Source organism: Lontra canadensis, unplaced genomic scaffold, assembly GCF_010015895.1.
Source record: "Lontra canadensis isolate GAN:19392208 unplaced genomic scaffold, GSC_riverotter_1.0 scaffold50, whole genome shotgun sequence".
Classification (NCBI taxonomy): domain Eukaryota; kingdom Metazoa; phylum Chordata; class Mammalia; order Carnivora; family Mustelidae; genus Lontra; species Lontra canadensis.
This window is the reverse complement of record NW_022631044.1, coordinates 4,446,610-4,472,981: the sequence shown is the minus strand read 5'-3', so window position 1 is coordinate 4,472,981 and position 26,372 is coordinate 4,446,610. Positions and strand designations below refer to the sequence as shown.

At 37.2% G+C, this 26,372-nt stretch overlaps 1 protein-coding gene and 1 pseudogene across 1 annotated transcript in view; one reads left to right on the top strand and one right to left on the bottom strand.

The window, feature by feature from the left end:
* The window catches only part of WDR92 (WD repeat domain 92), a 100,233-nt gene that overhangs the window by 72,562 nt on the left and 1,299 nt on the right, over positions 1-26,372 (bottom strand).
* Positions 552-22,593, top strand: LOC116877124 (annotated as a pseudogene).

The following is a 26,372-nucleotide window of genomic DNA, read 5'->3' as shown; positions in this document are numbered from 1 at the left end:
TTAAAAAAAAAAAATACAATAATACTTTGGATTGTCATTCTGAAGTGGGTTGGGTTTTGTTTGGTTTGGGTTTCTTTGATGATAATAATTAATATTACAATTGTCTTAAAAGTGAGGGCTTGGGGCACTGGCTGGCTCAGTCAGTAGAACATACGACTTTATTTCAGGGTCATGAGTTCAAGCCCCACGCTGGGTGTAGAGATTACTTAAATAAATAAATACTTAGAAAAAAAGAAGTGAGGGCAAAAAGGTCATATGGTAGTTTGGTAGTTTCAGGAACCAGGTCCTTGTTTCTTCAACCCACTGACTTTTATAATGTTATCAATTCTTTATAAATGATACCATCCATCCCCTATCTATATCATCCCCAGCTAGCCAGCATCCACAAAACCCAAGGACCAGCCCAGCTGGAGCCCATCAGTGCTTATCCACTAACAATGAATGCTTCATCTGCCTCCCTAACTTAGAACCCATATATCCAAAAGACTACTTCAACCTCAATCTGTCTAACCTTGGGCCCAGCAAAAATATCTTTCAAATATTAAGCGAAAATGCTTTCCCCAGATAACCAAAAACTAAAAGAATTAAGCTCCAATACACATGCACTACAAGAAATGTCACAAGAAAATTCTTCAGGCAGAAGAAAAATGACACTAAATGAAAATCTGGATCTAGACCAAGAAATGAAGATCACCAGAAATGGTAAACATGTTATGTAAATATGAAAGACTTTTTTCTCACTTTCAAATGTCTTTAAAATATAACTGACTGTTTAACACAAACATAATAAAAATGTATTCGGGGGTGTATAATGTATACTGCAGAAGTAAACCATATGAAAAGAGCAGCACAAATGTGAGACGGAAGAATGATGCATGTTGTCAAGATCATACATTATGAGGGAAACATTACAATATTATTTGAAAGTAGAGCATAATATTGAAGATATGTATTATAAACCCTAGAGCAACCACTTTCTAATAAAAAGATAAATAAAATGGTACCATAAAGAATACTCAATCCAAAGGGAGGCAGATAAATAGGAAAAAAGAAACAAAAATCAAAAGTGGAAAAAACAGAAAGTAAAATAGGACGGCAGATTTAAATCCAAAGTTTTGAGAATGATACAATTTTATTAGGTGTATCACTCTAACAACTACAATTAAAGAAGATTCAACTGTAGGAGTGTCTGGGTGTATCACCCTGTTAAGCATCCAACTCTTGATTTTGGCTGAGATCATGATCTCGGGTCCTGAGACTGAGCCCCAAGTCAGAATCCCTGCTCAGCGCAAAGTCTGCTTTTCTCTCTCACTCTCCCTCCATACCCTGGCTCACAAAACGCACACAGGCAGTCTCTCAGCTAAAATAAATCTTAGGGGCACCTGGGTGATTCAGTCGTTAAGCGTCTGCCTTCAGCTCAGATCATGAACCCGGGGTCCTGAGATAGAGGCCTGCATGGGCCTCCCTGCTAGGCGGGAAGCCTGCTTCTCCCTCCCCCATTCCCCGTGCTTTTGTTACCTCTCCTGCTGTCTCCCTGTCAAATAAACAAATAAAATCTTTTTTATAAATAAATAAAATCTTTAAAGAAAACGGAAGATGCAACTGTATGCTTTCTACAAGAAGCCTACTTTAAAAACAGGATAGAGCTAGATGAGCCCTTCACCTGTGGAATCTGATGCTATCTCTAGGTAGATGGTGTCAGAATTGAGTTGAATTATTGGATATCCAGCTGATGTGCAGATATTGTGTGTATATGTGAGGAACTCCCACCACCACACTATAATTAAGTCTACAAATACACACACAGGAACAGAGCTTCAAAATAAATGATATCAAACACTTTTAAGAACTGAAGGGCAAACAGTCGATCATTTTGGAGATTTTAATATTTCTCTCACAGTAACTGAAAGAAAACAAGTAGAACAACAAAAAATCAACAACTCACTATCAACTAACATGTCCTAAACCAGCAGAATATTCTTTTCCAGGGCACATGAAACAATCATAAAGACATTCTTCTGAGTCTAAAAAAGTCTCAATAGAAAGGTCTAAAATCATGCAGAATATATTCTCCCAATAGGATATAATTAAACTAGAAAGGTATTTGGGAATATTCAAATTTGGAAACAAAACACAATTCTAAATAATAACCCATGAGTCACAGAGGAAATGACAAAAGAAATCAGAAAATATTTTGCATAGAATGAAAACAGAACCTATCAGAATTTATGGAATACAGGTTAAGCAGTGTTTTGAGGAAAATGCTGTTACAAGAGAAGGTCCAAAACAAAATGATCTGTTCCTAAAGTAAAAAGCTAGAAAAAGAATTAAGTCAAATCAAGAGAAAACAAGAAAGAAAAAAAAAAGAGGAATTAATAAAATAGAAGTGGACTAACAAGAAAAATCAATAAAGACAAAAACCCATCTTTGGGAAAAGATCAATAAGTAAGCCCCCAGGCAAATCAACACAGATCCCAAAGACACTAAAAGAAAAGTAAAGGAATTTTCTAAATGTTCTGAAAACAAATTTTATAATTCAGACGAATGGACAAATTTCTTGAAAGATAGTATATGACAAAACTAACCCAAGATAAAAGAGAAAAGCTGAACAGCTCTGTAGTTTTTTATTAAAATACACTGAATTTTGGGGCACCTGGGTGGCTCAGTGGGTTAAGGAAGGCTCTGCCTTCAGCTCAGGTCATGATAAGGTCCTGGGATAGAGTCTCATAGCAGGCTCTCTGCTCAGCGGGGAGCCTGTTTCCCTCTCGCTCTCTCTGCCTGCCTCTCTGCCTACTGGTGATCTCTGTCAAATAAATAAAATCTTAAAAAAAAAAAAAAAAAATACACTGAATTTGAGTTAAAAACTTTCCTAGAAAGAAAACTACAGACCCGGATGGCTTCACTGGTCAATTTCATCATATATTCGAAGTAAAAAACATGCCAACCCTGCACAAGTTCTTTCAGAGAGCAGAAGGGGAAAGGAATAGTTCTCAACTCATTTCATGAGGCCAATATTACTCTCACCAAAATCAGACAGTAACATTACAAAAAAGAAAACTATACTCCCATACTTCTTCATGACAATGGATGCAAAAATCCTTAACAATATTTGAGCAAATCCAGAAAAAAAAAATTTTAAATAAAATTTCATATATGAGGAATATCCCAGCAATGTAAGGTTGGTTTAATATTCCAAATCAATGTGATTCACTACACTAAGAAAAAACACCATATGATCATCTCAATAAATACTATAAAAGCATCTGACAAATTTCAACACCTACTCATGATAAAAAAAGAACCACAATCCAGCAAGCAAAGGATCTTCCTCAATCTATAAAAGCTATCTACAAAAAGCCTACAGTTAACATCATACTTAATATGGTGAAAGACTAAATGCCTTCTCCCTCAGATAAGGAACATGGTACGATATCTGCACTAGTGCAATTAGGCAAGAGAGAAGAAATAAAAGGCATAAAGACTGGAAAAAGGAAGTTAAACTGCCTTTATTTGCAGATAACCTGATTGTGTCTGTACGTAAATACTAAACAAACTGCAAAAGACTATCAGAACTAATAAATGAATGAAGCAAAGTCACCCAATACAAAGTGTATATAAAAATCAAATGCATTTCCATAAAGACCTAAGTAGCCAAACAATTTGAAAAAGGAACAATGTTAAAGGAGTTACACTATCTGACTTAAAGAACTATTATAAAGCTAGAGTTATTAATAAAGTGATATCGGCGGAAGACTAGACATAAAGATCAATGCAACAGAATAAAATGTAAAACACACAGACAGGAGCACCTGGGTGGCTCAGGCATTAAGCATCTGCCTTCGGCTCAGGTCATGATCCCAGGCTCCTGGGACTGAGCCCTTCATTGGGCTTCCTGCTCTGCGGGTAGCCTGCTTCTCCCTCTCCCACTCCCCCTGCTTGTGTTCCCTCTTTCACTGTCTGTCAAATAAATAAATATAAAATCTTAAAAAAAAAAAACAACAACAACAACAACAAAAAACACACACACAGACACAAAGTTAAGTGTTTTTGACAAAAAGGTGTCCAGGTCATTCAATGGGGGGAAAAAAACCTTTTCAACAAATTTTGCTAAAACAAATGAGTATAATATTTTAAAAAGGAAAAGAAAAAAACACTTGAGTAGATACTTTATAACAAAAGATATACACAGGGGTGCCTGGGTGGCTCAGTCAGTTAAGCGTCTGCCTTCAGCTCAGATCATGATCCCAGGGTCCTGGGATTGAGCCCCACGAAGGGAATCCCTGCTCAGCGGGGAGCCTGCTTCTTCCTCTCCTCCCTACTCATGCTCTCTGACACTATTTCTGTCTTTCTCTAATAAATAAACCTTAAAAAAAAAAATACAGACACAGCAAATAAGCAAGATGAAAAGATGTTTCACATCATTAGACATTAGTGAAATGCAAATTAAAGCTACAATTAGATACCACAATACTTGCAACTAGTGTGTGTGTGTGTGTATATATATATATATATATATATATGCCTAAAATTTTAAAACTGGCATACCAAATGTTGCTGAAAATGTAGAACAAGTGGTTATGTGCTAGGAAGAATTCTAAGATAGTCCCCTCTGAAATTCCCAACCCTAGGTAAACAAACATCTTTTCCGAGTTATTCAAATAATAATCTAGGTACTGGCCCAAAGGGATTTTGTACATGTAATTTAGGTTCCACACCAGTTGACCTTAGGATAACATTATTAGGGTGGACCTGTTCTAATCTCAAGAGCTTTTTTTTTTTTTTAAGATTTTATTTATTTATTTGACAGAGATCACAAGTAGGCAGAGAAGCAGGCAGAGAGAGAGAGGAGGAAGCAGGCTCCCTGCTGAGCAGAGAGCCAGATGTGGGACTCGATCCCAGCACCCTGGGATCATGACCTGAGCCAAAGGCAGAGGCTTAACCCACTGAGCCACCAAGGCGCCCCTCAAGAGCTTTTTAAAAGCAAAGAGGGGAAGTAAGAGATTCAAACCATGAGAATTCAAGACCAGGGAGTGCACCACATGCCACTGAGTGCAGGCAGCTTCTAAAAGCTGAGTGTAGTCTCCAGCTGACAAGTGAACAAGGAAACAGAGATCTCAATCCTACAATAGCAAGAAACTGAATTCTGCCAACAACCTACATGAGCCTGGAAAGATTCTTCCCCAAAACCTCCAGACAAGAGCTCACTCTGGTCAACACCTGGATTTCAGCCTTCTGATTCCCTGAAGAGAGACCCCATTTGAACTTTGACTTACAGAACTATGAAATAATACCTAGGTGCTGTTTTAAGCTACCTGTTTTAAGGTAATTTGTAACACAGCAACAGTAATTAACACCCAGACATACAGTATATGTGGCTAAAAGTAAAAATGTCAACTTAACATATGTTGGTGAAGATATGGAACAAATGAAATTTTTATATATTGCTGGTGGAAACCCCAAATGAAACAGCCATTTTGGAAGAGTTCGACGGATTCTGAATAGTAAGTTTCATATAACATTCATAAATGAAAACATGTCTATGCAAAGATTTATACACATGTCCACAGAAGCTCTGTTAACAGCCCAAATAAGCAGCAATCTAAATGTCCATCAACTGTCAAATGGATAAACTGTGGTGTATCCAGATAATGGAGTACTACTCAGGAAAAGGAAAAGACAACTTACACACACAACAACATAAATGAATCTTGAGGCGCCTGGGTGGCTCAGTCATTAAGGGTCTGCCTTCAGCTCAGGTCTGATCCCAGGGTCCTGGGACTGAGCCCCCCACATCAGGCCCTGCTCAGCAGGAAGCCTGCTTTTCCCTCTCCCACTCCCCCCTGCTGTGTTCCCTCTGTCATTGTGTCTCTGTCAAATAAATAAAATCTTTTTAAAAAAATAAATAAATGAGTGAATCTCAAAAGCAGTAAGTGAAAGAAACCAGGTACAAAAGGTTACATGCTGCATGATCCCATTTATAAATAGTACAGTTACCAAAAGATCAAGGGTTGCCAGGGGTTAAGAGGGTCAGAGAAAAGGGGTAGCAGGTAACATTTTTGGGTGACAGAAATGTTCTACACATCTTTATTGTTGTGGTGCTTACAAAACTATACATCTGTCAAGACATGTTAACTGTACACTTAAAATTGGCTAATTTTTTTATATGTAAGTTATACCTCAATAAAGCTGTTTTTTTTCTCCCCCATTTATTTGAGTGAGAGAAAGAGTGTGTGCATGATGATCAGGTGGAGGGGAGAGAATCTCAAGCAGATTCCCCACTGAGTGTGGAGCCCCACACAGGGCTCGATCTTACGGCCCATGAGATCACGGCCTGAGCTGAAACCAAGAGCTGGACACTCAAATGAGTCACCCAGGTGCCCCTAAAGCTTGTTTTTAAAAATTCAGTAGGAGTCTCAAGTATAATGGAATTGCTTCGTAACTCATAGATTTAAATTCCTACTTCTTATACTTGAAATACCTCATCACTTTCTTTAAAATAGTAAATTTCCTGTCATACTATTATTCACAATCAAAGTATATGGATTTTTGTTTTTATAACTTACACACTCATTTCAAGGTAGCAAATTATGTATTTTTCAGATTAATTTTACAGTATCATGAGAAACCAGAAACTTATAGTAATCTCGATCCTTATAATTCCTTCATCCTTTACTTAGTCCTCTTCTCAGATCTCTAATTCCATGAAGGCAGTAATTGTTTTATCTTTTGATACTCCTTGCCAGATTTAACACTATCCTTAACTTACGTAAGGAAGTATTTTAGAGGTGCATGTAAAAATCCAGACAGCCTTAAGGAACTTGGTTTAAGTTGCATGTTAAGCATCAATGTATTACATAACATGGTTAGATTAAGGACATATTAAGAGATTCAATAAATTTTTTTTTTAAAATTCAGTTATTAAAGAACTTTTGATTTCTGCTTTCCTTAATGCTCACTTTTCATAGTGAGTATTAAGCATCTGGCTCTCCGTACACTTTAAATAAGCAAGCGGTACTCTAATACATAAATAGTATTTATAGTTCCCAAGAAGAGCCTATAACCAAATAAGACAATGCTGTCACCTCTTAAAGTCTCCTAAAGATAAATGTCTACATAATCTGACAGTAGGCCCTTCGAAAGTAGTCTAAACTTTACAGCATGCATCTATAAAATTTATTTTTATTCTCTCACATCTAGACATTTCAAGATAAAAGTAACTCTAAACAAAAGGAGATAAGAGAGATCCAAAAATACTTTCTTCATTTCTTTCCAGAAAATTTTAGAAATTATATTTCTATTCCTCCTGATTTAATGTGTATCAAAATTGATAATCATAAAACAGTAAATTTTAAAAATACTAAAAATATGGACTTGAAAGTTAGAATACAAATGTTTTCATCTGCTAAAAGACAAAGTTTGCCCACTTCCCACAGTTAATGTAATTTTTATAAGGAAATCAATTTCTAGGGTAAAAATCACTGACCATCTTAATGCTCCAGGACAGATATTCCTTAATTTCAGAAGTATAAAACAAGGTGTGAAACTGTGGATGGGTAAATTTGGGTAAAAGGAAATGGAAAGATCAAAGGACAGAAGCAAGAGATAAAAATCACTAGTTATCTATCAGTAGACTTCAAGGACTCTTCCAAGTCTCTGCGTCGTCAAGCTGAGTTCACGAGTACCCCTCCCTCTGGACACTGATTTCTCCATGCAGGAAATAAGAAAAGTTGACTAGATGATTTCAAGGGGTCCTTCCAGCTGTGTTTTGGGTTTGTGGTGGGTTGTTTTTTTTTTTTTTTGGGGGGGGGGACTACTAATGAAGATGCTACAAGGGGAGGGAGGGAGGGAGAACGGGAGAGAGAACACAGACAATGTCAAGAAATGCCTTCAAGCATCCTGTTGGTCCAGGAGACAAAAGTTTCCCAATAGAGTATGCTTAACTTTGTATTATGTTCTTTTGTAGGCCAGTAAACAATCAGTATAAGAAAAGGAAAGGCAGGGGTACCTGGGTGGCTGAGTCGGTTAAGTCTCTGCCTTCAGCTCAGGTCATGATCCCAGGGTCCTGGGATAGAGCCCCACATTGGGCTCCCTGCTCAGAGGATAGTCTGCTTCTCCCTCTCCCTCTGCACCCCCCACCCCAGCCCATGCTCTTCTCTCTCAAATAAACAAAACCTTAAAAAAAAATTTTAAAAAAAGGCAATGAATCTCAGAGGCAAAGTTGTTAGCAATACAAATCAAACACGACTTTGGTTATGGCAACAAATCTGGCACCAGTGATCTTGTGGATACTTTATAAAAATTAGCTATGATGCTATCATATGGCAGAAATTGTTCATTAACACATTGTTAAACAGTGACTAGTTTTCCAGCAGGAGTTAATAACATCTATACTTGTCAAATTATTTTAGGAGGAAAATAAAACCCTAAAATTTTCTAGACTGATAAATGTTTCCAAAACTATACTCCATAACTTCACCTAGCCAATGTTTGAGGATACATAATATGTTAACTATTTTAAAGACCCTACTGCATAAAAATATAAAGACCCTACCACCATATGATGGGGCCTGAAATAGTGATACGTATTATTCAATCTCACAGTTTAAAATGTGTCCATTAAATAGTATCTAACCTAACCAATCCTATTTGTCTTTTCCACCCAAAATTAACCATGATTTTTTGTATGTTTATCTTGTATCCTACAATCTTGCTGAACTCATTTATTAGTTCTATTTTTTTGTTGTAGATTTCCCAGAATTTTCTATATAGGCAATCATGTCATCTGCAAATAGAGTTTTCTTCCTTTCCAATCTGTATGCCTTTACTCTTTTCTTGCCTTATTCCAGTGGGTAGAACTTTTATCACTATGTTGAAAGACTGGTGAGAGCAGGTTTACCTTGTTACTGATCCTATAGGAAAAGCATTCAGTCTTTGCCATTAAGTATAATGTTACCCATAGGTTTATATAGATATTCCTTATCCAACTGAGTTAATTCCCCCATACATATTTATTTACTTTTTTAAAGAAACTATGAATGGGTCCTGAATTCTATTAAATGCCATTTTCCATCAAATTATGTGATCATGTGATTTTTCTTTAGCTGTTAATACAGTGGTTTATGAATACTGAGTTTCAAATGGTGAACCAGCTGTGTATCTGTGCAGTGACACATACTTGCTAATGGTATTCAATTTTTTTCCCATACTGCTTAATTTTCTTGACCATTTTCTTAAAATTTTTGCATTACACTGATATGGGTAAATTGATAGTTTTTGTACTGCTTTTTGGAGGGGGTATCAAGGTAATGGAGACTATTCAGATTATTTAATTCATATGGGTGAAGGGTGGTAGTATGTATTTTTCAAGGAACTGGTCCATTATATCAAAGTTGTCAAAATTATGTATGAGTTGTTCATCGTATCTCCATATTATCTTTTCCATGTCTGAAGGGCCCATGATAATACCCTACACATCATTCCTAATACTGATAACTTGTTTCCTCTTCTAGTCCTCCCAGTCTTGATAGAGTTTTGTCAATTTATTTATCTTTCCGAAGAAACAGCTCTTTGTTTCATTGATTTTCTGGTTTTTGTCTTCAACTCCACTGATTTCTGTTTTTATCTTTATTTCCTTCTTTCTTGCTTTGGGTAGATCTTGTTTTTTTTTTTTTTTTTTTTTTTAGGATTTTATTTACTTTTTTGAGAGAGAGAGAGTGTAAATGAGATTGAGAACACAGGCCGGTGGGGAAAGGTAGAGGGAGAGGGAGAAGCAGACTGCCCACTGAGCAGGGAGCCCAAAGTGGAGCTATTCCCCAGGACCTTCGGATCATGACCTGAGCTGAAGGCAGATGCTTAACCAACTGAGCCACCCAGGCATCCCTTGATTTTGCTTTTTTTTTTTTTTTCTTCTTCAGGTTCTTGAGATGGGAGCTCAGATTTACACTTGTTTCCTCTTTTCTAAAATGTGCATATAGTGCTGTAAGTTTCCTTCTCAGCACAGCTTTACCTACATCCCACAAATTTCAGTAAGTTGTATTTTTTTTTAAAGATTTATTTATTTAAGAGAGAGAGCAAGAGGGAGGGAGAGAGACAGAGAGAGTACAGCAGGGGGAGAGGCAGAGGGGAAAAGCAGGCCCCCCGCTGAGCAAGGAGCTGGATGTAAAACTGGATCCTAAGACCCCAGGATTGTGACCAGAGCTGAAGGCAGATGCTTGATGAACAGAACGACCCTGGCGCCCTCAGTGGGTTGTATTTTTTTTTTCCCCAATATAGTTATTCTCCAGTGCACGGAAACATAGAAAATACTTATTAATAAATATTTTTGAATTATCACTGAAATATGCTTTTAAAATTTACAAAGTAAATCCCTTTTTGTAATTTCTTTGAAAAAATGTATTACATTCCAAACAACTGTTATATGAACTTTAAACACAGTCCATTTGCCAATTAATCTTCCTTTTTATGCCAACTCAAAATTTTCCAGGACTGAAACTGAGTGTACGTCCAAAAAGTTAAGAATGGTATTTTAACAAAGTGTTTGGTCCACTGTAAGCAATTAATGAAAAGAATTTAAGAATAAGATTTCATTCCCAAAGGTGTAAGACACCACTCAAGTAGCAACAGACACATGATAAAAGCTTTATTAAAGCAGAGATCTTTCTGAGAAAGTTTCTATTTGCAAAAACAAAAACCTGCTGGCTTTTTTCATCTGGTTTGCCTTCTAACGATTACATTATTTTCATCAAATTAAGACAATTCTTTACATAAAGCCCTAATATTCTTCAGACATTTCAGGTGCACTAATTTCAATTTCAAACTACCTTAGTTCAAACTAAACATGCAGTACAATAAATGATACTCTGTCTAGTTCTCATGGACTTTTTAAAAGGTAAAAGCTGAGGAAGAAATCTTTAAAAGTTATATGTAAATACAGATATGTATGGAAAAAAGGAAAGTTTACCAAATACAAAAAAAAAAATAAAAATGAAATCACATTTAGGTGTGGGGCATTCTTTTAGAAACTTTACATACATTATCTCATTTATCTTCCAAACAATCTCCCAGGTTGACAGTGTCTAGAATATTTACTGTCTAGCCTTTTACAGAAAGAGCTTTCCAACTCCTTCCTTCACCTGAAGAACTGTAAGGCAAACGATATCCTTTGGCAGGAAGCAGACTTTTGGTTATGGTAAAGTAGGTAGAGAAAATGATTTTTGTGAAGAGGCTGACAACACAGGGTTATAGCTACATACTGGTGAGGGAGGAAATACAGTATAACATCAAAAACCAGATATAATTTTCACTGCCTATAATCCCATCAGTAATCACTGACTTCTCAGAATACCAAATAAAATACTGAAATGGTTCCTACTACATAAGGCCTAGCATCTGGTGACGGAAGGTAAACTAGGGACAGTTTATAAGAACTGCCTTGAAGGAAGGTGGTCAAAAGGTACAAACTTCCAGTAATAAGGGAAGTAAGTATTAGGGATATAATGCACAACGTGATGACTAGAGCAAACACTGCTATTTAACATGTAGGAAAATTATTAAGAGTTCTCATCACAAGAAAAAAAGTTTTTTTTCTCCTCTTTTTACTGTATTTATATGAGACCATGGATGTTAAATGAACCTATCATGTCAATTATTTCATAATATGCATGTATCCAACAATCACGCTGTATGCCTTAAACTTATAGGGATGTATGTCAACTATTTCTCAATAAAAAAGTGGGATTTGTGCAGGGGGGGGGATGGGGGAGGATACACTTAACTGCCAGAGTTAGAAATTTGGTCTTTTTCTGGTATGCAAGAAACATGGAAAAGACAATGGACCTTAAAAAAAAAACCTATAGGGGCACCTGGGTGGCTCAGTGGGTTAAAGCCTCTGCCTTCAGCTCAGGTCATGATCCCAGGGTCCTGGGATTGAGCCCTGCATCGGGCTCTCTGCTCAGCGGAGAGCCTGCTTCCTCCTCTCTCTCTCTCTCTCTCTCTCTCTGCCTGCCTCTCTGCCTACTTGTGATACCCGTCTGTCAAATAAGTAAATAAAATCTTTAAAAAAAAAAAAAAAAAAAAGAAAGAAAGAAAAGAAAAGAACCTATAATGAGACTTGCAATCTAATAAAAAGAGACACTTGAGGAAGTGCTCCCCACTTTTCTTCAGGCAGGTGTTGGTGTCTGAAATTGTGCTGGCCCTCTTTGGACAAGTGGAGCTTTAATGTAAACTGGACCTATGTCCCTGATGAAACTGGATGAACTTGAACCACCCTGTAACTCTGATTCTAGGCTTCTCATTTTGTGAAATGATACATTCCTCATTATTTAGGCCACATTTAGTTGGGTAGGTATTCTGTTACTTAAAGCCCACCACTCAGATACATTTTCTACATTGTTAATGAGTCTATTACTGGACAGAGAGTTATACAGGACAGAGAGTTACACAGAAATCAGAATGAAATGATTATGAAACCCAAATCTGCCAAAAAAAAACAACATACTGGTTTTTAGTACATTGATTTTTAAAAATTTAAACAGGGCAGCGCCTGGGTGGCTCAGTTGGTTAAGCAACCAACTCTTGGTTTCAGCTCAGGTCATGATCTCATGATCTCGGGCCCCCTGTTGGGTATTGCACTGCTTACAAATTCTTTCTCTCCCTCTCCCCCTCCACCACTCTCCTGCACACTCTAAAACAAAATAGAATAGGGGCACCATTAAGCGTCTGCCTTTGGGTTGGGTCATGAACCCAGAGTCCTGGGATGGAGCCTGCATTGGGGTCCTCCTACTCATTCTCTCACTAATAGAATAAAATATTTAAAAAAAAAAAAAAATTTAAACAGCATTTTGCATTCTATCAAGCATCTTAGGTAATTACCTTACTCAATACCCACAAGAACTTTGAAATCAATCAGTCTGGTGGCCATTTTACAAACATGTATTTATTTGTGTCTGTTCATGTGTGTGTATACATTCAGCAAACTCAATTACAGATCTTCCAATTCTCTAACCCTGCATGTTCCACCACATCATATCTCAACATAACAACAAAACGATTATTCTCTCAGCGCTTAACTGTTTCACATTATCTGTAAGTAACGTGAACCAAATGAATAATAAAAATGTCCAAATAGCTACTACACGTGAAATTCAAACTGGGCAAGCAAAGTGATCAAAAGAAATCTAGCACCTTATAATGGCGCTATTGAAACATTTATCAGCGTGTATGTATGTACATGTATATATATATATATTTATATATTCTATTGTATTTTAATTTTAATTACATACACATACACTATTTTTTTCTCCATATCCTGACTCAGTCTATGATGTGAAGTCTCTGGGAGTTTCTTTTCTTTCACCTTTGTACTCAACACTAAGTTTGATATGTGTAGAAGGCAAACAGAGATGTTCACTAAATTAAGAAATCAAAGATTTAGAGTAACAGTCTCATTTTTTATCAGCTGTTCTAGAATATATCCAGTACAAAAATGTTATGATAAATCAGCTTAATAAAAATGTTATTGACCAATTCTGAGTTTCATTTATGAAAAAGTCTACATACCACTTAACATTCTCAAATGCAACTAACAATTTACTCAGATACGTAAAAAAATCTCGAAGCATAAAAGAAGTCCTATAACTTTTAGAATCTATAGTTGCCTTTCCAGTAGCTTTCCCATTATGCCAATGCATTTAAGCTTTCTAATTGTTTATTCATAGGACTTCCACAGACCTCCCTAGCCCTAGATGATAAATATAGCTAACCCAGTTGCACCTTTGCTGGCTTGTCTACTTATACGTATCCATCATTTACATTTATATTCCATGAGAGATGCTACAATGGTAACTAGCTTTACAAAGATGAATAAAAATGCATCCCCCGCTTTAGAGGAGTCCACAGGTTAGGGTAAGCAATTACACACAATGAAATATGGTATGTACTATTATGAAAGTTATTTCCAAATAGCCATTAATTGCTGGAGGGAGCTGGAAAAGTTTTCACCGAATGCCACTGGAATAGGACCTTTTTTTTTTTTTTTTTAAGATTTTATTTATTCATTTGAGACAGAAAGATACAGAGAGAGAACATGAGCAGGGGGCGGGGGGGGGGAGTGGGCTCCCCTGCCTGATGAGGGGATCGATACCAGGACCCAGAGATCATGACCTAAGCCAAAGGCAGATGCCCAACCATCTGAGCCACCCAGGTGCCCCTGGAATAGGATCTTGATGTCTGCCAGACAAAGGAGAAGCACAGGGCTGATGGAAGAAAAAGTAAAAAAACAAAAGCCCCAGTAAGTTTAAAAAAAAAAAAAAAAAAAAGATGAGGCACTTGAGAACTAAGTAGTCTGACTTGGTTATAGCATAAAGATAGCTAGAAATAAGGATCAGATCATGAGTGTCAGCAAAGGACTCTATATTTTTTAAAGTTTTCATATATTTTTATTTTTTTTTAAGATTGTATTTATTTGGGGTCAACTGGGTGTCTCAGTGGGTCAGGTCTCTCTGCCTTCGTCTCAGGTCATGATCTCAGGGTCCTGGGATGGAGCAGCACATTGGGCTCTCTGCTCAGCGGGGAGCCTGCTTTCCTCTCTCTCTCTCTGCCTGCCTCTCTGTCTACTTGTGATCCCTCTCTGTCATATAAATAAATAAAATCTTTTAAAAAAAATTATTTATTTGACAGAGAGAGCACAAGCAGGGGAAGCAGCAGGGAAAGGGGAGAAGCAGGCTCCCCACTGAGCAGGGAGCCCAATGTGGGGCTCGATCCCAGGACCCTGAGATCAGGACCTGAGCTGAAGGCAGATGCCTAACAGACTGAGCCACCCAGGCAACCCAGGAATTAAAATTTTTAATGTAAGTTGTAGCACTGACTTTCAAGTAAGGCAGTGACATGGATTTCCTTTTCAGAAGGAAAACTCTGGTGGCAATATCAAAGACAGAATGAAAAAGGAAGAAACTGGAGGCAAAAAGAGCAAAGCATTAAGTAGGCTACAGAAATGATCCACATGAGATCTAAATGAAACCCTAACAATGCCAGTGGCAAGAGGGATAAAGAAGCTGATTCAAGAGGCACTGGAGGATCTAAAAGGGAAGACCATCTGCTATAACATGATACTTATCTTTCTGAAAAAACTTCATGCTCTTAAAACTACACATTAAAAGTAACATGGCTTAGGGCACCTGGATGGTTCAGGTTCGTTGAGCATGCGATTCTTGATCTCAGAGTCATAAGTTCATGCACCACGCTGGGCATAAAGCTTACTTAAAAAATACATAAATAACATGACTTAAGGAAAACAGAGTTGGAAGCAGACACTAAAAGCCTATGCATTCAGAGTACTAACAAAACCAACAAAAATCCTAATTAAATATAGTTAAAGATGTGCTAACTAATCAGTATGGCACTTTTTAAAGGTACAGATGAAAGTAACAGAAAAAAGGGGTATTTGAAACTAAGTTAAAGAAACAAAAGAAAAAGGGACAAACATCTGAGGGAATTATACAATAAATTGTTTCAAATAGGTGAATTTGTAACTCACACTGAGTCAAGAGGAAGAATGTGGGCTATATGGATAGTATACAATACTGTTATTCTTCAATAGCTTGCCACTTTTAGCTGCTAGTGTTTTGGATTCAGCTGCCGCTACTTAACAGCAAGAAGCATTAATACACTGGGAACATTGTAAATACATTTTCCTCTTTATCAGTAGTACATGAACCAAGGTGGAATTCCTCAAAAATCCCTCTAGTAAGTGACTTATCCTCCCACACCCACACCAGGTCAGGCCACGTATTCCTATGTTATACTCTTTCAGTACAAGATGCAACTGATGACTACTTAAGACTTAAATAGCAGTAAAGGGGAGAAAAAGGCATACCAGGTTTCCAGATAGGAGTGAATGAACAGATAGTGTTTCTAGGAAGAAAAATTAGGGAATAATGGAAGCATGAATAGGAAGACAAGAATGAATGTGGTTTTAGTTATGATGAGCTGAGGTGACTGACAGACACCCTCATTTAGATAAATATCCTGTAAGTAGTCAGACCCATGGACTGGAGCAGAAAAGAATAATGCAGGCTGAAAGTATGAATCATCAGTACATAGAAAATGATGGAACTTTGGGAATAAACAAAGAATATATGAATTCACTCATTCAACAAATATTTATTAAATTCCTGTAATATGGAGGGTTCTATGCTGGCAGCTGGCATAACAGAGGAACAGTCTGACCTGGCGTGGGGGTGGGAAGCTCAGTTACTTCCTTGAGGCACTTTGAACCATTCCAAACATAGCCTATGCAAAAGACTGACGGTAGATTAAACAGATGGCAGAATAAATCTAGCATACAATACTGAATGAAACGTTAACAAGACCAAGTAGCTAGAGTATAGAGAAAAAGCAGGAACCTGGAAAAAGCTGAAGTAAACAACAAGTAGAGCCCATAGAGTCTATGTACTATGTTAAGGTGATGTCAATCCTATAATATATAGGATTTTAAATGGGAAAGTAATACAATCAATATTTAAGAGGGCCTTGGACCAAACCCAGATGAGAAGCTACCAACAAAGATTAAAAATCATCAGAGATGTAGAACAGCAACTAGCAAAAAATGTCACAGATGCCAAAAAAGGAAAGAACTCCAAGAGTTTCCAACAAGTTCCAACATTACCAAAAACTCAAGTAAGAAGAATGAAGAACTAAATACATTTAAAGAGTACCAACTGGATTTCTGAATACTCTCTATTATCACCACAATCTGAGGTGCTCTTATTCCCATTTTGCACTACTAATAAGGTCAAGAGTTTATGGTATTCGTTCAAGGTCACACAGCCAATGAATGGCAGAACTAGAATCTAAATTCAAATCTTTCCAACTCCCAAGTCTGTGCTGGTATTAGAAGATTACTGCCAACACAATTACTTCAGTGAACTGCAGATAAATAATCATTCTAGACCAGTGCTACCTAATAAAAATTTCTGCTCTGTACAGACAGAAATGTTCTATATCTGCATGAATGCAGGAACCACTAGACACAAGGAGCCACCAAGTGCTTGTAAAATAGCTAGTGTGGCTAAAGAACTGAATTTATAATTGTATTCAATTTTAATTAATTTAATTAAAATGTAAATAATCACATGTGGCTACTAAATAGCACATCACAAATCCAGACTATAGTATATTGAAAATAAGAAAATGAGCATTAAAAGAGTCATAAAAGAGTCAAGAAATACGATGGTAAAGATACTGACAGCCACACAAGGCAACAGAGTTTAAGTAATCTGATTGTTCACAAATTCGTTATTTATTTGAAAAATACTATTATGAGTTAGTTTATAATTCATAAAATTCCATTTGTTAGGAAAACAGTTGCAACACAGATATAAAAATCTATATATAGATATAATATAGATACATCTATATATAGATGCAAAATCACAACTTCCCTTATTACCTATTAGCACTTGTTTTTCCTGACATTCCAAATTTTATTAAAGATTGCCTTACAAGTAAATAATACTACAGGATGCCAGCTTATTGCACGCCTGTAACAGGAGATTCCTTGTGGCATCACACTCAGGCAGATAGGATAAAAAATATTTATGTATCAGCCTTGAAACTAGGCAGATTAAGGATTAATAAAACTGCTAACACCTCCATTAAGGCCAATGATAAAGATCTGATCTTTTTTGTAGGTTGCTATGCTTCACAGTCTTGTACTTAGGTTTCAAAATGCATAGCTAATTCTCACACACAAAAATTAATACTATGTATTATTTACAAAGGACAAAAGAGAACTGGTTAGGGTACAGATAAGTTTAATAATGCTACCAAAACAAGTCAAAGTGTCAATCTCACAGAAATGTTTTTGGGATAGCAATAGATTATCACATGGCCCTCCTTGTAACACCCCTAACAAAGGGCTCTAAGTGACAAAACAAAACTCTAAGGAAGGAACCTATAAGAACCTATGGACTGATGAATTTTCAGTGCTCAATTTTAAAAGATTTCCTATAGAAATCTCCAAATGTCTAAAAAATTTTTATAGTACAAGATTATAAAAACCAAAGACAAATCCAGAAACATATTAGTTATACCTCATTTCAAAATTTATTCCTGTGCCAGATCTATGTATTAGCTGTCAACTCATGACCACAAAAAATGTATGGGAGTTCAAGGAGAAAATTCAGAAAAGGAGAGTAGATGTGAGCTGTTGAATAAAAGGTTTATTTGGAAGTATAAAAGTGAGGAAGTAATTTTAATCTGGCAAGCCTGAAACAGAATAGATGTTTGATAGACTACACTTTGGAGATCATTTTCTCTTTTTAAGAAATGGTTATTCATTTTGTTAACACTTACTAAGGAGATAAATGGAAAAAATAAGTACAAAAAATTTTGTAATAAATTATTTTCTTGGGGGACTGGCTGGCTTAGTCAGTAGAGCTGTGGTTCTTGATCTCAGAGTTATGACCTCAAGGCCCAGATGCATGGAGAAATTACTTAAACAAATTTTTTTTCTCTGAAGAGTAATTTTGCAAAATACTGTCATAGTTAAAACCTTGTTAAAACTCAGTCATTACAAAACTGCTACCTGATCAAAAAATTATGCTCAATTGTTGAGTCATGCTTACAATGAAATAGTTAAAAACCTGGGAATAAAACTAACTGTAACGAGTCAACTAGAGCATGGTATTGTTAAAATCTCTTTAAAGTTGACCTTTATAATCTTTCAAATAAGAACTAAATTATAAAGAAATTAATAAATCTATATACTGTCCCAAGTTTTAAAAAAAGTAAAAAAGGAAGAATACAACCCACCCCCGCAAAAAACCCTCCCTTTCGTTAAAGTACACAAGAAACTCAACAATGATCAATACAAGAAAAAGGCGTGCCCTGAAGAAGCTCACTTGCCATTTTATACCTTCTGGTATAAACTGAATTTTAAGCAAATGTATTAACAGTGTCTTTACAACTTCAAAAAAAAATTAAGAATATCAATCTACAACTATATGTTCCCCTTATATAAAATCTGTACTCAGAAAATGGGTTTTTTTAGACCTATGTAACTTCGTCAGAAGGTATTAAAACAAACACTGACAAAGTATTAACCTCTTTTCTTCTTAATACTCCTTTTTCTTGGATTCATTCCCTAGGTCACTGACCCACTGGTGCTCACTCCTGTGTCCACTTATTATTTAATAACATTTACTTAGTGCCCTATTAACTGCATATCAAATCTCCCCCAAATCAGTATTATAATCTTTTCCATACTCCTCTCTCTCAATCTCACCTCATTTGCCTCAGCCTTTAATCTCAACTTCAGATGATCTTGCCTCAAACTATCTTGAATTACTGAGAGAATTTAGGCCACCTCCCATGAACTCCATTAAAACTCTGTTGCCACGGCCTACTCACCTCACTCTGATATTTTCCCCCTCTCTTTTGATGCCCCTTCTTTCCTGTTATTCCTCTTCTTTCCGTAACTTCTAGTACTCATTCTAGGACTCATTCCATTAATTATCCTTTCTTATGGCTCCCTCGAGTGGGCTTCTCTCGTAAATCTAAAGAATAACAACATCTGGGCGCCTGGGTGGCTCAGTTGGTTAAGCGTCTGCCTTTGGCTCAGTCATGATCCCAGGGTTCTGGGATGGAGCCCCACATTGGGCTCCTTGCTCAGCGGGGAGTCTGCTTCTCCCTCTGCCTCTCCTCTCCAGCTTGTGCTCTCCCACTCACGCTCTCTCAAATAAGTGAAATCTTTGAAAATAAAGAATACAACATCTGCTATCCTAAATAGAACTCACCCCAACTGTAAACCAGTAAGGTTAACCTTTTTTTAATAAATGTCTCAGAAAAGGAACTAACACTCATTGCCTCCACTGTCTCATCAGCACTCACTAGTTTATTCCACTTACTCATTCACATATTCCTTCTTTAAACACTCCTTAATATCCAGTATATAATATGTATTTGTAATAGAACAATGAAAAAACAAAGACAAGGCCTCTGCATTCTCAGTGTTTACTTTCCCCTGCAATCTAATTTCTATTACCTAGGATTTAAGTGAAGTTCTGTCTTAAAGATTATGATCTCTATAACAGTTTTCATTTTTATTTCCTTCCCTCTCTTGTTAACGGATTTAAGAAAAAATCTCTTAAATTGCCTAAGGAGAGTCCTATTTCATCCTACCTTCTTGGGTAACCTCAAACTATTAACAATTCCATCTTCTCCCTCTGAATCCTCAACCACACTCCCTCTCTCCAGGCTATTCCTTTTACTCCAGAATAAATTCTTCCTCAAACCTAAACTCCACAGCTTTTATCTGGTCTCCTTCTAGTCAAAATTTTAAAGAATATCTATACTCAATGTTTGACCACCCATTCATCCCTCAACTCACTGCATCCTGGCTTTTCTTGTTACCAGTACAAAATGATGTTTTCTTGGTCTGTTGCCAGGGTCACCAGAACTCTCCTGAAGCCTCCAAGATAATCTTTTAAGTTCTTCTCCTTCCTGATCTCTGTAATATCTAGGCACTGTTGACTCCTTCAAATCTGACATCACTCTACTAATTTTCCAACACTCTCTGGCAATTTATTCTCAGACAACCTTTGGGGATTGCTTAACCTCTATTTACCTCTTATATGCAGTGTTAGGGATTACCCTCTTCCCATTTTACATTCTTTCTCCATAGGATTTCATCCAGTTTCATGGCTTCAACTACTAACTAAGAGACCTGGACAGACAATGCTCAAATCTTTAATCTTAATCCAGATTTCTCTTCTGAGCTCCAGACACAGAGATCCAATTACCTGTTCACCATTTCCACCTAGATGACCCACAATTACTTTCTTTTTCTTTTTTTTTTTTTTTTTTAGATTTTGTTTATTTGAGAGAGAGACAACGAAAGAGCGGGGGGGTGGGGAGGGCAGAGGGAGAGGAAGATGGAGAAGCAGACTCCCGGCTGAGCAAGGAGCCCCACACACAGCTTCATCCCAGGACCCTGGGATCATGACCTGGGCAGAAAGGCAGACGCTTAACCAACTGAGCCACCCAGCCACAACTACTTTAAATTCAACATGTCCAAAACAGAAATCAACATTACTCCCTCTTATCTCCTTTTCCAATACCTCCTAGGCACAGAACATGCATTTGTGAAACAATCCCAAATGATGCTGACGCAGCCAGTTCAGGATTCACACACTGAGAATCACTGTTCTAACGTACATTACCTCTTCCTACCTTCAGGTTAACAAGTCTCCTCTATCCTAGGCCACAATATCTATGCAGTAAGCAGCGTTAATATTTCATAGCGCTCTATCCTACTGAACTTACAGAATCTTGCAATACAGCATTCCAAGTATTAATTACCAAATGATGAGAATGCTGGAGATAATATGACAGTCATCCCAGCAAACTGCAAGTTTCTTGAGGACAGGACAACATTTCTTATATCTACAGAACTGAATCTTACCCATTAGGTGCTCAATAAATATTTGCTGAATGGATGGCACAATCATCTGTCCAGTCACCCAAGCCAGAAGCCACACACTGTACACACCTTTTCTTCCTACAATCCAACAGTCACCAAGTCCTATCTTCTACCTTCCGAAATGTGTCTCATACCTGGTCTCTCCTCTTCATTTCCACTGTTCCTATAGTGTTCCTATAGTGTATAGTGTTTATACAGTCCTCACATTAGTACTGTAACAATTTCTTAACTGGCCACCATACCTATATTCATTTATCCTATTTTATTATCCACATCGCCACCAGGCTGATCTCTCTAATACGACAAAGGAGACAATGTCATTCTCCTGCTTAAAAATAATAGTTTCCCACTGGTTTTGGAAAAAAATTTTAACTCCTCCATATGATATGCAAACTCATCTATGATCTTGCCTCAATCTAACTGACCACCCTTTTTCTCCTTTCCACCCTAACCCTCCACCCTCCAGCCATACTGAACTGGCTTATATATATTATGCCTCTAGGGCTTTAAACATAAAGTTCTCTATCTAGACCACCTCTCTCATTGGCTAAATACTCATCCTTTTAAAACTCAGCTCAGCTCTTTCCCTGCCACCACCGAGCTTCGCAGAGCCAGAGGCTTGGGTGCAGTCAAGATTCAGCTACACTTGTAATCCACCGCCATGGCACCATAGCCAAGGAAGACATTGCTGCTGAAGGCGTAATGGATGTTAATACTGCTTTACAAGAGGTGCTGAAGACTGCCCTCATCCACGATGGCCTAGCACATGGAACTGGCAAAGCTGCCAAAGACTTAGACAAGCACCAAGCCCATCTTTGTATACTTGCATCCAACTGTGATGAGCCTATGTATATCATGTTGGTGGAAGCCCTTTCTGCTGAACACCAAATCAACCTAATCAAGCTTGATGACAGAAGAAACAAGATGAATGGATAGGCTTCTAAAATGGATAGGCTTCTAAGACAGAGATGGAAAAACCCCATGAAGTGGCTGGCTGCAGTTGTGTGGTAGTTAAGGGATATGGCAAAGGATACCGGCAAAGGATGTCCTCAAGGAATACTTCAAACACAAGAAATGAATAAAAAATTTGGTTCTTGTTCCAAAAATAAAAATAAAAAGACTCAGCTCAGACACCATCTCTCTCTTGAGAAAGCTTTCTGGGTGCCATTTATCTCCCTGCCCCATCCTCACCCCAGTTTGAATTAAACCTCTCCTCTGCCAGGTACTTTTTTTTTTCTTTTTTTAAAGTAATCTCTACACTCAGTGTGGGGCTTGAACCCACAACCCCAAGATCAAGAGTCACATGCTCCACTGACTGAACCAGCCAGGCACCCCACCCCTACACTAAGTACTCAAGCACCCCGTGTTTAATTTGTTAATAGCAAGGGCCACAATGCATAGTTGTTTTGTTTGCTCCATGTAATTAAGTTCCTTGGAAATTACAAATGTGTCTTATTTGTACAGTCAGTGTGAGGTATGTTAACAGATACTCAATTAAAATTTAAATAAACATATTCCTTGCTATTTTCTAAATAGTGGCTCTCGAAATTTAGCATATAACAGAATTACCTGGAAAGTTATAAAATTTAGACTGCTTGCCTCCATCCCCAGAGTTTTGGATTCAGCTGGTCTGGGTAGGACCTAACGAGTTCCCAGATGATGCTGACAATGCTGTTCCAAGTATCAGTGCTCCAAATAATGTTTTCTCCATCTCCAGGATTTAAAGAATCTTTTCCTAGATGCCTCCAACTCTGCCTTCTGCAATCTTAATAACCTTTTTAAACCCAAGTTAACTTTCACCTCCTTCATAAAACTTTCCCTAATCCCAGATAAAACTGTTCTTGCTCTTTCCTCAATTTCTATCAGGCTTTGTGTGCATTACTCATATTGTAACTTGGACTAACTTTTTTCACACCTACTAGCATTTGATTATTTTCTAGACTTAAATGAAGATAGGAAACCTGCCTTAGTCATTTTAATATCTTCAACAACCAAGCACAGTAACCAGTGAACAGCAGACAAAAGCTACAAGTATTTGTGATATAAATGAATCCCTGTTGCTTGACCAGCCTCTAGGCCCATGGTCTGACTTGCTTAATTCTCCTGGCTCAAGCTGATCTCCTTATACTGCCGTGTACTTTTGCTTGCCTTACTACCTAGAACAATGCCTTATCTACCCACAGTTATCTGTCCCTCACTTTGCTTTGCTGACTGACCCTCAGCTTCTTTACCTTACAATCTATGCCCTTTTAATTTTCTCATCCACTATGGGACATAATGAACAGAGAAATTTTCTTCTCATGACTACTGTGAATTTTAATTCTACAGGTCATAATACAGAGGTTGCTTACTTTGTTATTGCTATACAGCCTTTGTCACAGAATCTGAACTAAAATACGTTGTATGCAACTCCAACTGCAGGTATCACGGACAGCAATAAATGTTTTGAATTCTATTTACAGATTGGAAATTATTTTATTTTAAAGATTTTATTATTTATTTATTTGAGAGAGAGAGCACAAGCAGGGCAAGCGGGAGAAGGAGAAGCAGGCTCCCCGCCTAGCAGGGAGCCCAATGCGGGCTCCATCCCAGGACCCCAGGATAAGGACCCGAGCCAAAGGCAGATGCCTAACCAACTGAGCCACCCTGGCACCCCAGATTGTGGAAATAATTTTAATAAAAAGTTTAAAAACACAAAGACATAAAAACATCATTTATAAAATTAAAGGTTTTCCTAAGAAATTTTTTTAAAAAGCCAATCACTTACACACCATATTGATATATGCATCCAAAATAAAATCCTATTTTTAAATTATACTAAGTACATGGTGAAGACTATTTCTGATGCACAAAAAGTTAACTAAGTTTCTAGAAGTGCTCCTAAGGGGGGCCTGGGTGGCTCAGTCAGTTAAGCATCTGCCTACGGTTCAGGTCATGATCTCGGGGTCCTGGGATGAGCCCTACATAGGTCTCCCTGCTAAGCAGGGAGTCTGCTTCTTCCTCTCACTCTGTGTTCTCTGTCTCAAATGCATAAAGTCTTTAAAAATTAATTAATTAAAATAAATAGAAAATAAAATAACACCCCTACAAAATTTACTTCTCCAAAAATTACTTGGAGACTTTTCAATCATACAGATCTAAACAAACATTCTTCTGTTCAATCATTTTATTCTTTTTCTGCATGGCAGTAACTCTGAAGTACTCTTATCTAAAATACAGATGCCTACCCAGAGAAAAGAATTGTGAAGACATCTAGTTATTTACTTCAGTAAACATACACAATTTTATCAAACAACTGGGAGGGGGGTGGATATTCCTAGAAGCTTGGTACTCAGGTGTGTGTCTGTTATGTAAAATCTTCATGCCACCTGCATGCTCAGCAGTTTTAAGATTCAAAGAGATGGAGGGAGGGAAAGACTTAACTCTCAGGTAAAAAACTACTTTTAACATAGCAACTAAAATAAATACCTATCGGAAAAGACTGTTGGTAAATTCAATCCAATCTTTTTACTTACCCCTTACTTGAATTAATCAGTGATATTCGTAAGTTAATTCATAAATTAAAACCCACTGACAAAATTGACAATATGGTCATGATACTCAGTAAGAGTTATAATAAAGTTTTCCAAAGGGAGTGAAAATTTTCAGAATTCTAGGCTCAATTAACTAGAGAAATGAACCAGATCACTCCAAAGCCCAAATTATGTGAGTTAATTAATATCCCATACAGCAGAGTTGACCTGTAGGTATGGTCTTGATACCTTCAAACCAGTGCTGCATTCAACACACTAAAATAATTCTAAGGTTGGGAAGCCAATGTCACAACAAATTAACTAGGTCCTGAAATGGTATTGAGAGAATGGCAGAAGAAAGAAGGAAAAGTAAATCAGAAAATACGGAAAAGAAAACTGGAAAGAGGGAAATAATGACCTAGAAGGAAACAATATCAAAAGGTAAACCTTAGAATATTCTTTTAAGATAAGAAAACACTGAGTATGAGGAAGGTAAATTTAAGAGCTAAAAAAGAATTTCCCAAATTCAATCTGTTGGTCAAAAAAAGGGGTGGGGGTGGGGGATCCTGAGGGGACACTACAGGGAAGAAAAAAAAAAAAAAAAACCACCTGGAAACCAGCTCATTCTGATGTATAACACGCAAGCAACAAAAGGCTGGATCATTATTCCTCACAACTTATTGTTTACAAATGCTGGTAAAAACATGCACTGCAATGGTCAAAGATCTTCAAGATCCTGACATTCGAGTAAAATATATGTATAAGGAAGTGGCAGTAAAGCACTCAAGTGCAATTCATAACTCCAAAAAAACTATGCAAACAAAAAGACTGCACTATTAATGGCCTTGATCTAAATTGTTTTCTGTTGTACTCTGGAAAAACTGAAGTTTTCTAACTTTGGGGGCCAAAGTTGTCTCTGAGCTGCCTCCCAAGTTGGCAGGGAAAAACTTCCTCCATATATCACTCACTAATCATTTATTAAGTTTCTTCATAACCTGGATTTTAAGTATACTGATAAGTGCACTTAATCATTTGTCCTCTATTTTAAAGAAAAGTTGACTTACTTGAATTTTCTAGTTTCACTTTGTTCCTTCACAATCCCATCGAACTGATTTTAAATTGCCGTCAACAGGATTTCTCCCTTTGCTAATCCACCGCTCTATTTTGAAACACTTAAATTCTACATACAGGGTGAAATACAATCCAAGAAATTACCCAACGTCAAACAATCGGTCTAAAAAATCTCCTGACAACTGTTGGAAGACTCTTGGAAAAAGCTTAACAACCAAATCACATGTCTGAATATCTGATACATATGGAAGAGCCCTGCGAACTTTTCCTACTACGTATACAATTCGCGATAGCAGAGAGGAAACTGC